The sequence below is a fragment of the Miscanthus floridulus genome, chromosome 6, assembly GCF_019320115.1.
Source record: "Miscanthus floridulus cultivar M001 chromosome 6, ASM1932011v1, whole genome shotgun sequence".
NCBI classification, from domain to species: domain Eukaryota; kingdom Viridiplantae; phylum Streptophyta; class Magnoliopsida; order Poales; family Poaceae; genus Miscanthus; species Miscanthus floridulus.
The window spans coordinates 30,133,468-30,144,514 of NC_089585.1; the positions used below are offsets into that span (position 1 = coordinate 30,133,468).

The 11,047-nt window shown below is 43.3% G+C and overlaps 1 pseudogene; it reads right to left on the reverse strand.

Moving 5' to 3' along the window:
- LOC136457992 (endoplasmic reticulum oxidoreductin-1-like) overlaps window positions 1-6,451 on the reverse strand; it is a 41,370-nt pseudogene extending 34,919 nt beyond the window's left edge.
- Between the last annotated feature and the right edge of the window lie 4,596 nt (window positions 6,452-11,047).

Consider the following 11,047-nt stretch of genomic DNA (forward strand, 5'->3'; position numbering starts at 1 on the left):
GTGTTGCCACGACCCGAGAGTAAAGGGCATTTTGGCGGGTTGCGAAAACTGCAGCTCCCCCTTTACTCCCGGGTGGATCAACCACCCGGGACTGCAGTTTTCGCGGCCCGCCAAAATGCCCTTTACTCCCGGGTCGTGGCTACACCCGGGACTAAAGCTCCACCTTTAGTCCTAGGTGGTTGATCCACCCGGGAGTAAAGGGGGAGCTGCAGTTGGCTTTCTCCAATTTCCATAAGTTTTTTCCTTTTTTATATATTTCTTTTATATAAATATGTAGAGAGTTATTAATTGCCTAATAAATAAAATATTATCTAAAAAATTATAAAAAATTGTTGGACTTGGTTTTGCATTATTATACACAACAAAAATTTGTAAACTAAACTCTTTTGTTTTACTGTATAAATATTTGACATAGTGTAAATAATAGTTACAATTTACACCATGCAAAAATATACTACTTAATTAAAATCATTAAAACTATTGTTTTTCAACAGGAAATTAGTTTTCACATCTTATTAACGTTCATCATTTGGTTTTTCATCACACATTCTCCACGGGAAATCCACCGTCTAGCAGAAAATTCATTTAAACCATAGAAAATATGAAAACACGACAAAAAAATCTGAAGCCACAATTATTACATAATAGGTCTAATACATCACTATATATATCAAGCGGGCACAGTAGTGAACTTCTTCTTAACATATATCCCTTGGTTATGATCGCGCCGTAACCATGGAGTGTCCTCATCATTTAGCTGGATGCTTGGGTCTTTGTTCACAGTGAAGGGTGGAATTCGGTCATCCTTTTCATAATCTTCTGATGTCTGACTTGTCTTCAATTCCGACGATGTTTCTTCTCCCTGAAAGAACTATGTGGCACTTTGGCTTATTGATTGGGTCGTTGTTGTTTTTCCCTCTCTTCGGTTTTATAGACATGTCCTTGATATAGAACATCTGATTCACATCCTTGGCAAGGACGAACGGTTCATCTTTGTACCCAATATTGTTGAGGTCCACGGTTGTCATTCCATACTGGTTGTCAACTACTTCCCCGCCTCCAGTCGCCTTTACCCATTGGCACTTGAACAAAGGTACCTTAAAAGTAGGTGCATAGTTTAGTTCCCATATCTCCTCTATGCAGCCATAATATGTTTGCTTATTTCCATTAGGGTCGGTGGCATCTATGCGGACACCACTGTTTTGGTTGGTGCTCCTTTTATCTTGGGCTAGTGTGTAAAATGTATTCCCATTTATCTCGTACCCATTGTATGTGAGGATATGCCACGATGGCTGCCTAGCCAACAAATAAAGTTGCTCATCAATACTCTCATCACCCTGACATTCTTTTTGCAACTAGTCGCTGAAAGTTTCCATGTGCTGACGCGTAATCTAAGCTTCAGACTTCCCTTGAAACTCGGATCGGAGCAACTCTTTATGTGCCTCGATATATGGATCTACCAAAGAGGAGTTTTGCAGAACTGTGTAGTGTGCTTTATTAAAATAATTGTCCTGCATACCAATATATGGTTTCTTCCCTAGTGTCCCCTTTCCACTTAGTCTCCCCTCGTGTCGTGATTCAGGAACACCAATCAGGTCAAGGTCAGGAATAAAGTCAACACAAAACTCAATGACCTCCTATGTTCCATAGCCCTTGGCGATGCTTCCTTTTGGTTGAGCACGGTTGTGAACATATTTCTTTAGGACTCCCATGAACCTCTCAAAGGGGAACATGTTGTGCAGGAACACAAGACCGAGAATGCTAATCTCCTTGACCAGGTGAACTAGGAGGTGTGTCATGATATTAAAGAAGGAAGGAGGGAACACCAACTCAAAGCTGACAAGACATTGAACCATGTCATTCTGTAGTTTAGCTAGATCCATTGGATCGATTGCCTTCTGAGAAATTGCATTGAGGAATGCACATAGCTTCATGGTGGCTAGACGTACATTTGGAGGTAGAATTCCTCTTAATGCAATAGGAAGCAATTGTGTCATGAGCACGTGGCAGTCATGGAACTTTAAGTTTAGGAATTTCTTCTCTGGCACATTTATTATACCCTTTATATTCGAGGAGAATCCAAATGGTACCTTGATGCTTGCTAGGCATTCAAACATGCTTTCCTTCTCTTCTTTGCTAAGAGTGTAGCTGGCAGGACTTAAGTAATGGCGTCCATCATCTGTCTTCTCTGGATGCAGGTTGTCTTGTTCTTTCAAACACCGCAGGTCCTGTCATGCTTCAAGTGTGTCCTTAGGCTTCCCATACACACCCATGAAGCCTAGCAGGTTCACACAAAGATTCTTCGTCAGGTGCATCACGTCAATCGCGCTACGGACCTCTAGGACTTGCCAATAGGGTAGCTCCCAAAATATGGACTTCTTCGTCCACATGGGTGTGTGGCCGTCGGCATCGTTCGGAACAGGTTCGCTGCCATGTGCCTTTCCAAATACTACTTTCACATCCTTGACCATATTGAGTACATCCTCACCCGTTCGGTTGCCCAGCTTGGTCTGGTGGTCTGCCTTACCTTTAAAATGTTTGCCTTTCTTTCTTAGGGGGTGATTCGCAGGAAGAAATCGACGATGGCCATGGTACATGACCTTTCGACATTTTTTCAAGAATATACCTTTAATGTCATCGAAACAGTGCGTGCATGCATTATATCCGTTGTTTGATTGTCCTGAAAGATTACTTAGAGCAGGCCAATCATTGATTGTTACAAACAACAATGCTGGCAGGTCAAAGTGCTCCTGTTTGTGCTCATCCCACACACGTACACCTGGTCTATTCCACAAAAGTAGAAGTTCTTCAACTAGTGGCCTCAGGTACACATCGATGCCATTGCCAGGTTGCCTTGGGCCTTGGATGAGCACTGGCATCATAATAAACGTATGCTTCATGCATAACCAGGGAGGAAGGTTGTAGATACATAGAGTAACAGGCCAAGTGCTATGACTACTGCTCTGCTCCCCGAAAGGATTCATACCATCCGTACTTAAAGCAAACCTTAAGTTTCTTGCATCATTTGCAAACTCTGGGAATTCTCTTTCGATTGCTCTCCACTAGGACCCATCAGCAGGGTGTCTCAACATATTATCTACCTTATGGTCTTCTTTGTGCCATCGCAACAACTTTGCATGGTCTTTGTTTCTGAACAGACGTTTCAAGCGTGGTATTATAGAAGCATACCACATAATCTTGGCAGGGATTTTCTTCGTGGGACATTCGCCCTCAACATCACCAGGGTCATCTCGCCTAATCTTATACCGCGATGCATGACATATTGGGCATGCATCTAACTTCTCGTACTCCTTGTCGCGGTAGAGGATGCAGTCATTAGGATATGCATGTATCTTCTGGATTTCTAATCCCAAAGGGCAGACTACCTGTTTTGCTTTGTACGTAGTGGCGGGCAATTCGTTATCCTTTAGAAGCATCTTCTTTTGGATTTTCAGTAACTCCCCAAATCCCTTGTCAGATACACCATTCTTTGCCTTCCATTGCAGCAATTCCAGTGTGGTACCCAACTTTTTCTGCCCCGCGTCACAAGTTGCTCCGTAGCCACCTGTGCAAGAGAGTATGGAATGACAAAACTCTTCAATCCGCAAGAGAGTTTTGCACGTGTTCAACATACTCTTCCTCCTTGTACCAGCCTGAACATCTAGTGCCATCCCACTAAAACTAAAATAAAAAATTAGAACTTTAATCACAATCATCATGAAAATAAGTATAAATTAACCATAATCATCAAATGCGATAAAATAACTCACATTGCGATACGGACACTTGTAGAAGATACGGCCCTTGTTGGGACACTCCTTTCTCACCTGGTACTCAATCACAATCTTCTTCTCACACTTGCCGCATGCAATGAGAGGGAGGTCCGGCCTCGGTCGCTTTGTAACCCGATGAGAGGCCGAGGACCCAAGCAGTTGCCATCTACTCTCTATACTCATTTTTAATATAATATAAATTTCTCATTTTATAACAAATAAAATGAAAAAAAACTCTAAAATTCTCTATATCTCTAAAGCATGAAGTGTGCTATGCATGCTAGAAATGAAAGCTCAATACTAGTTTTGAATAACTACTTTAACCTTCCTTCATCCAAATATGCAAACTTTAAAGTGATTTTGAGCTTAAATGGCTTACAAATAAAAAAAATCTACCATAAAAAAAACCACATATATCTAGTCTACAAAATGAAATAAGCTACTGATGAAACATGAGAGTATAAAGTTGGTAACCTTTAGAATCGAAGAATCGATGGAGGAATGAAAGAAATCTTGTGATCACCGGTGATGAAGAAGAAGAGAGGCCGGCGATGAAGCAAGAACACTGAGCTCGAAGTGACTCGGGCTCAGGGAGGAACAAGGGGTATATAGAAGGGGACTTTTAGCCCCGGTTGTAGACAGAAACCGGGACTAAAGGTCCCTTTCTAGTCCCGGACGGAGCCTACAGCCGGGAGTAGACTTTTACTCCCGGTTGGAGGGACCAACCGGGAGTAAAAGTTAACCTTTAGTCCCGGTTGGTAGGTCCAACAAGGACTAAAGGTTCTCTGCAGCAAAAGCATGCCGCAGTAGCCGTTGGGCAGGGACCTTTAGTCCCGGTTGGAGCTACCAACTGGGACTAAAGGTCTCTCTAGTCCTGGGCGCGAAAAATACCGGGACTAAAGCCAAATTTCGAAGTGGATCAAAAGTTAGTTCTCTACTGGTGGCAGTTATAAGCTTTGGCGAAAATGCAGGTAATTAAAATGAAATATAAACATAGACACGTGTGTGTTGCACGTGCATTGCTACTAGTAAGGTAAGACAACCTTCAAATTCTTATCAAGCAAATACCACTTTGATTCCATATAGAATATCGTTGATTATTGTTCATTAGAATCATTACAAAATAAAAAAAAGACAAGCATTGCATAATCAGAGTGCACAAAAAGTTTGATCCTAATGTTTGAAACAATCACCTTAGAATAGTAGAAAACTGATAAATCACACTCAACTACTCAAGTAAAAATAATAATCTGACAAAGAATCACACAGTTGTCACAACAATTCCCACGTATAAAAGGGCGGGAGCACATTCAGAAAAAAAAAAGGAAAAAGTAAATAATCCATAACTCTGTAACCATGCATCAAATTCTCCAATCAAGCGTGCATGACTCTAAATTCTAACAACTCTATCTCCCCATTAGAGCATCACGGCATATATCTTCACTGACGTGCCAACATCACAGTCCAGGACATTGCTTGAAAAAAAAAAACAATCCACAAGTGCTCACCTTGAAGTACCTGAAGAACGGCAACTTAACGAGTTCCTGTAGGATCGGATGCAGAACCTCCTCATTGATGGTGATCCCGGTGTTCTTCCTCGCAGCCTAAAACGAACCACACGACACCTCAGAAGTCAAAACCGCACAACTAAATCAAACACCCCCCCCCCCCCCCCCCTCCTAGGGTGAAAGTGGTGTGGATAATTCTCCGAACCGATCCGACTCCAATCCGACTTTTTAGGATATGGAGAATAACTTTTAATATCCATACGGATACGGATAATCCGAATCTGATTGTGTGCGGACACGGGGTAGGATATGGAATAGATAAAATCCAGCGGATATAGATTATCCGCAAATTATGCGGATTATCCGATGTTCAAAATAGGATCACCGAAAGTTTCTCTCCCTAGACTAAAGAATTCGGGATTTAAAAGTTTTTTAGTTGAGAACTCTTATTTTGTGATGTTTTGTTTGATGTTCTAATTTTCAAATTAAGAAATTTGCTAGATGTTATTATTTATTGGCTAATAACTTATTGTTTTTAGTGAAGATATCATGTTAAGTGTTAATTATCAGTGTGAGAGCCCCAACATGGAATGCAATGCAAGATTATTATCTATAGCCTGTTCTTGTTCTTTACTAAATCAATTCTTGACAAGCATATAATTCTATAGGTATGCACATGTTACTCGACTATTTAAATCCGTCTTCGATCGGGTTTCGTTCCATATCCGTACCAGTTCCGATTCTGCTCCGCATCGAATCCGACAAAGAAAAAACGGATTAGGATATGGTGGAGGCATTATCCGCACCAATCCGATCTGTTTTTATCCCTACCCCCTCCCCCCAACCAGCCAAACAAATCACAATACCAACAGAAGAGATTCTCTTACAGGGCAGCTGTAGCCTCCTGGTGGAGAGGAGGGTATGCCCCGGAAGCTGTAATAGCTCACGGCCACGGCGAGGAGTGACACAATGAGAGCACCGGCCGCCGCGTACCACCACCTATCGCCCCGCCGGTTCATGCCTCCGGCCACTCCGGCCGCGGTGCCGTTCGCCGCCGGAGCAGGGTCCATAGTCATCACCACGCGTCCGCACCAGCGCGGAAGCTTCCAGTCTTCCGGAAGCGAGATCTCAGAGGACTCGAAGGGGCAAATATGGCGGTCGTCTAGGTGGAGATGTGCTGCCGGACAGGGGGCCTTGGTAAAAGGGACTGCCCGGCCCAGCCCTCGTTCAATAAAGGCATGGCAAATCTAAATGTCGGGCGGAGGATGACGCTCGGTCGCTCGGAGCACCGAGCAGCGGTGCGCCAACGTGGTGAGTTTTGTTCTGTGGGACACCGCCCTTCCAGTGCTGTTTTTTTTTTATGTGACGATGGAATCCAACCGTCTAGGCGTCTGCCATCTAGCACTAGCTGGTTGTCATGACACGTGTATCGCACGGTACTCCCGCTGTCCAAAAAGAAGTAATCCTATGGTCAAAAAAAAATATAATTGTAGAATTAGAGATCACCTTTTTTTTTAACGGGACCCATCAATTAAAAATATTCCTACATGACTAAAAATTACCATCTATGGAAAGAATATTCCAGAAGACGACCGTTTCTAGAATGATAGAGGAGGAACAAATGCGTAATTTTACATACACTAATCTTACCTCGAAAAACGAGATTTGCATCCTTTAAGGGACTGAGGGAGTACTTCTCTCCCATAGATTTTGAATTACTTCCCCTCAAAAAAAGAATTTGAATTATTTGCCTTGTATGTTTAGGACGTCCCTAAGAATCACAGTATATTTGCCTTTACGTACCTTTAGACTTAGGTAGCGTTTGTAATTTTAGAACTTCATCCGTTCACAGCACAATCTGCATACATTAAGGCCTCGTTTGGCAGGGCTTCACTTCACTAGTGAAGCCATTTTTTTTTGCTTCAGCTCCACGAACAGTTCCATCGGTGGAGCTGAAGCGGTTTTGGTAAACCGTTTGGCAAAATGGCTTTCCTGTGAGAGCATGTTTTTAGGGGGTCTGGAGGAGGAGCCGGGAGAAACCACTTTTTTTTTGGCTCCATCCCACCCCAAATCATTGTGAGAGCATGTTTTTAGGGGCTTCACAAGTGAAGCTATTTTACTTTACCCCGTTTGGTAGAAAACGGCTCTAAACGACTCCTGAAGCCGGTGGAGAAGCCCTGCCAAACGGGGCCTAAGATGATGTTTGGTTCAGCTATTTTAGGCCGTCCTCGATTCACAGCGTCAACAGATAGCGATGCTTCGTGTTTGGTTCGCTCTGTTCGTAACCGATCACCGACTAAGGTCCCGTTCGGTTAGGGAAATCTTGCCACGGAATCATTCTTGCTAACGAAGTCTTATATAAAATTGAATAGCAATCCAGGACCGGAATTGTTTCTAGGAGTTTTTCTTTCTAAGGCCTCGTTCGTTTTGGCCGGAATGGCTTGTTCCGCTGCCCAATCCACGTGGATTACCGATGGCCCGTTTCGAAGCCAGGCCTACCTCGAAGTGCCGTTCGGTTTGGTCTGGCCTGGAAAGAAAACTGGCCAGGTTTGGCCATTCTGCCCCCTCCACGGCCTGGTGTGGTAGAACCTCCTAAGTTATAGGGCCCACATGCACCTGTCACTGTCCGACGACCTTTGACATTTATGCATATGTTTCCAATAACTTAAAAAGACTGTCGGGTGTCCTCGGGGAACCCCGAATCATCCACGATTTCCGAGCAGGATCACGTTACAGAGTCATTGCAGTATTACAACATTTATTCAAATATCAAAACCAGAGTAAAAACTGCGGAAGTCTTACAATAACATAGTTTACAAACCAGTTGTTTCAAACCTTACAAACTAAGTTCCATAATTATTACAAACCATAGTAGTAGTGGAGTGGCATAATTAACATATACTTAACACACAAAATAAACATCCTGCCCAAGGATCACACATTTAATTCTCATCGTCAGAACGAACGATAGTCATGCAGCACGATCCAAAACAGATCTGCTCATGAGGCTCACCTGCAACAAGGGGTCAACGAACCCTAAGTACAAAGGTACTCAACAAGACTTATCCGAAATCTTAACTGATAAACTCAGTAATGCAGGCTCAGGGATTCAAGGTATAGCTTTAACAATGATCAAAGTTCTTTTGCGTAAAAGCTCTTTTAATAAAACTCTTTATATAGAAAACTTCTCGAGAATTATATACAAAGCTGACACGATCCGCACTGAGATCATGAAACTTCATATCCAACTTCTTCACAAGCCTTAGTCAAGTTCTGGTTATTAATTCTACGATGATGAACAGTGAGTTGAGTCTCCATAACCGAGGAGCAACGACGATTCGAACCGATTAAGCCCAGCTGGGGATTCCAGACCACACGACATATGCAGGTCCCCGACTCACATATATCAACCTACCCTTGGATCCTCTAAAACAAGAACGGGTCCGCGCCACCCGAGAATACAGCACACCTCAAATCCGGCCACATTCCAGCCACGAGGGTACACGCTATTCCCGCCATCTCTCCACTCCCAGTGCGCGAGTAGCCATTCTCGTAATAGAATTGCCAAGTTTCAGGCTTACCGGAGTATGTGGTTAGTACTACAAATTCTCACCTCATACAATTCAACAACGGACGTGCCTTAATCGACACAGGCGGAAAGAACCCGCTCACAAGACCTCCATGTCTTGTGGCTCACACACACCGAGTCCGCCCGGTCTAGATTTATTACTCCACATTCCCATATCACATGCTAACATAATTAATCAATGTTCCATTTAAAACTTGCAGGTGGCAGGTAGTCACCCGACTTTCATCGTTCTACGCATAGCTAAGCAAAACTAAACATATACGAGTTCAAGATTGGTAATATGGTAAATATGGAATAACAAGGGTGGTAATGCAACAATTAGGCTTTTACTTAACTCCTAATCACTTAATAGCAGTAACGGAAAGCAAAAGCGAAATTAATTTATAAAACACAAGGTAGGGTTGTATGCATCCGGGGCTTGCCTTCGTTGACGGAAAAGTCCGGTTCCTGCGACATTACACAAGTATTCGACCCGACCTCAACAGACGGATTAACCTCTTCAACAGCTTGATTAACTACCACGTTTTCACCTTCGTTCACTACACGTAATAACAATGCCATGTTTAACATGATGCAGGAATTCGAAACATGATGCTCGATGAGGGATGAAAAATTAATAATTTGAATACAACTTTCCTTCGCGGTACAGTTGCAAGTCAAATAAACTAATTCTTTTTCGTAAACACATACATCAACTGCCAAGGATCATTAATAACAAATGACCCAAGGTCATCACTCAATCCAAAATTCCAAACAAAACCTAAATCACTAAAGGTTACTATTTGCTTTTATGAATTAATTATTTAATTCAAAATTATGAAATAAATCAACTTATTCTAATTGAGCCCAAAATTTTAGTACATGTTCATTACATGTTAACTAAGTGGCAAAACAAATTTCATAATTTTTGGATAAATAAATAAGCCTAGAAAAATCCTAGGAAATCCATTTATGAATAAATTGAGCAATTTTTATCACATTTAAAACTTACTGAAAAACACTATTTCATATTTTTCTTAAATACTATACATCTCAGAGAAGTCACACAAAAATTTTCATAATTTTTGGAGCTCTAAATAAATCTACACAAAAATAACAAAAACAGACACTATTCATTCAAATCTGAAAATAGAAAAATCCATTTGAACGCTGAGTCACTGACATCGGACCCCACCTGTCATCTTCTACCTCCCGCGTGTTGACTACGACGACGACGGCGCTGACCGGCGCAAACTCACCGACGGCGAGTCCAAAGGCGACGGTCAAGGCACCAAAATGACCACATCATCACGGCGCATCGACTGAAGGCACTAGCTAGACGAATTACTACGAGTTACGAGCTTGGCGTCGGCCATGGCGGATGCGGTGGCTCGGCGACGTTAGCGCCGGCGAAACGAAGCCGAAAACGGGGAAACAGAGGGCATGGGAAGGTCCAGTAGCTCACCACGAACACGTTCAAGCAAGAATTAAGGCCGGAGAAGCAACGTAGACACGGGTCGACGTGAACAGCAACGGCGGCGGAGCAAGGATCGTCGGTGACGGTGTGCCGGCGACTGCAGTGGATAAAATGGCCAATCTAATAGTGAAATGAGCACTACGGCATCGAGACGAAGCTAAAGGGACATCAATCAAGGGCAACGGCTCACCGATGGACTCTGGCCACGAAGATGCGCATGCGACGGTGAGGTTACCGGCCGCGAGGAAGAAGGCGATGAAACTCGAGTTCCCGGTGAAGACAAGCCAAATTGGTGGGTCAGATGGACGCGCAAGGTTTAGGCGGAGCTGGGACTAGCTTAACAGCGACGGTGGAGCACGACAACGACGGCACGGGCTCGCCGGAGATGGAGCAGCGGCGACGGGAAAAAACAGAGAGCGAAGAAAGAAGAACGACGGCGGCTCCAGAGCTTTATAGGGCAGCCAAGGAAGCGCAAGGAAGCCACGACGCAGCCTTCAGCGTGCCAACGCGACGCCCAGACGGCCACGCGCGCGACTGGAAGCAAGCCGAAGATCGCCGCCGGTGTAGCCTGAGCGGTGAGTACTGTTCATAGAAATTACAAGTTTGCCATTCGCCAAATTTCACAAATTACTCTCAAATTTTCATAACAACTCAAAAATCTCCAAAAATAAAAGTTGTTCAAAATCAAAAGTTCTACAACTTTGCTTTTATAACCATCTCC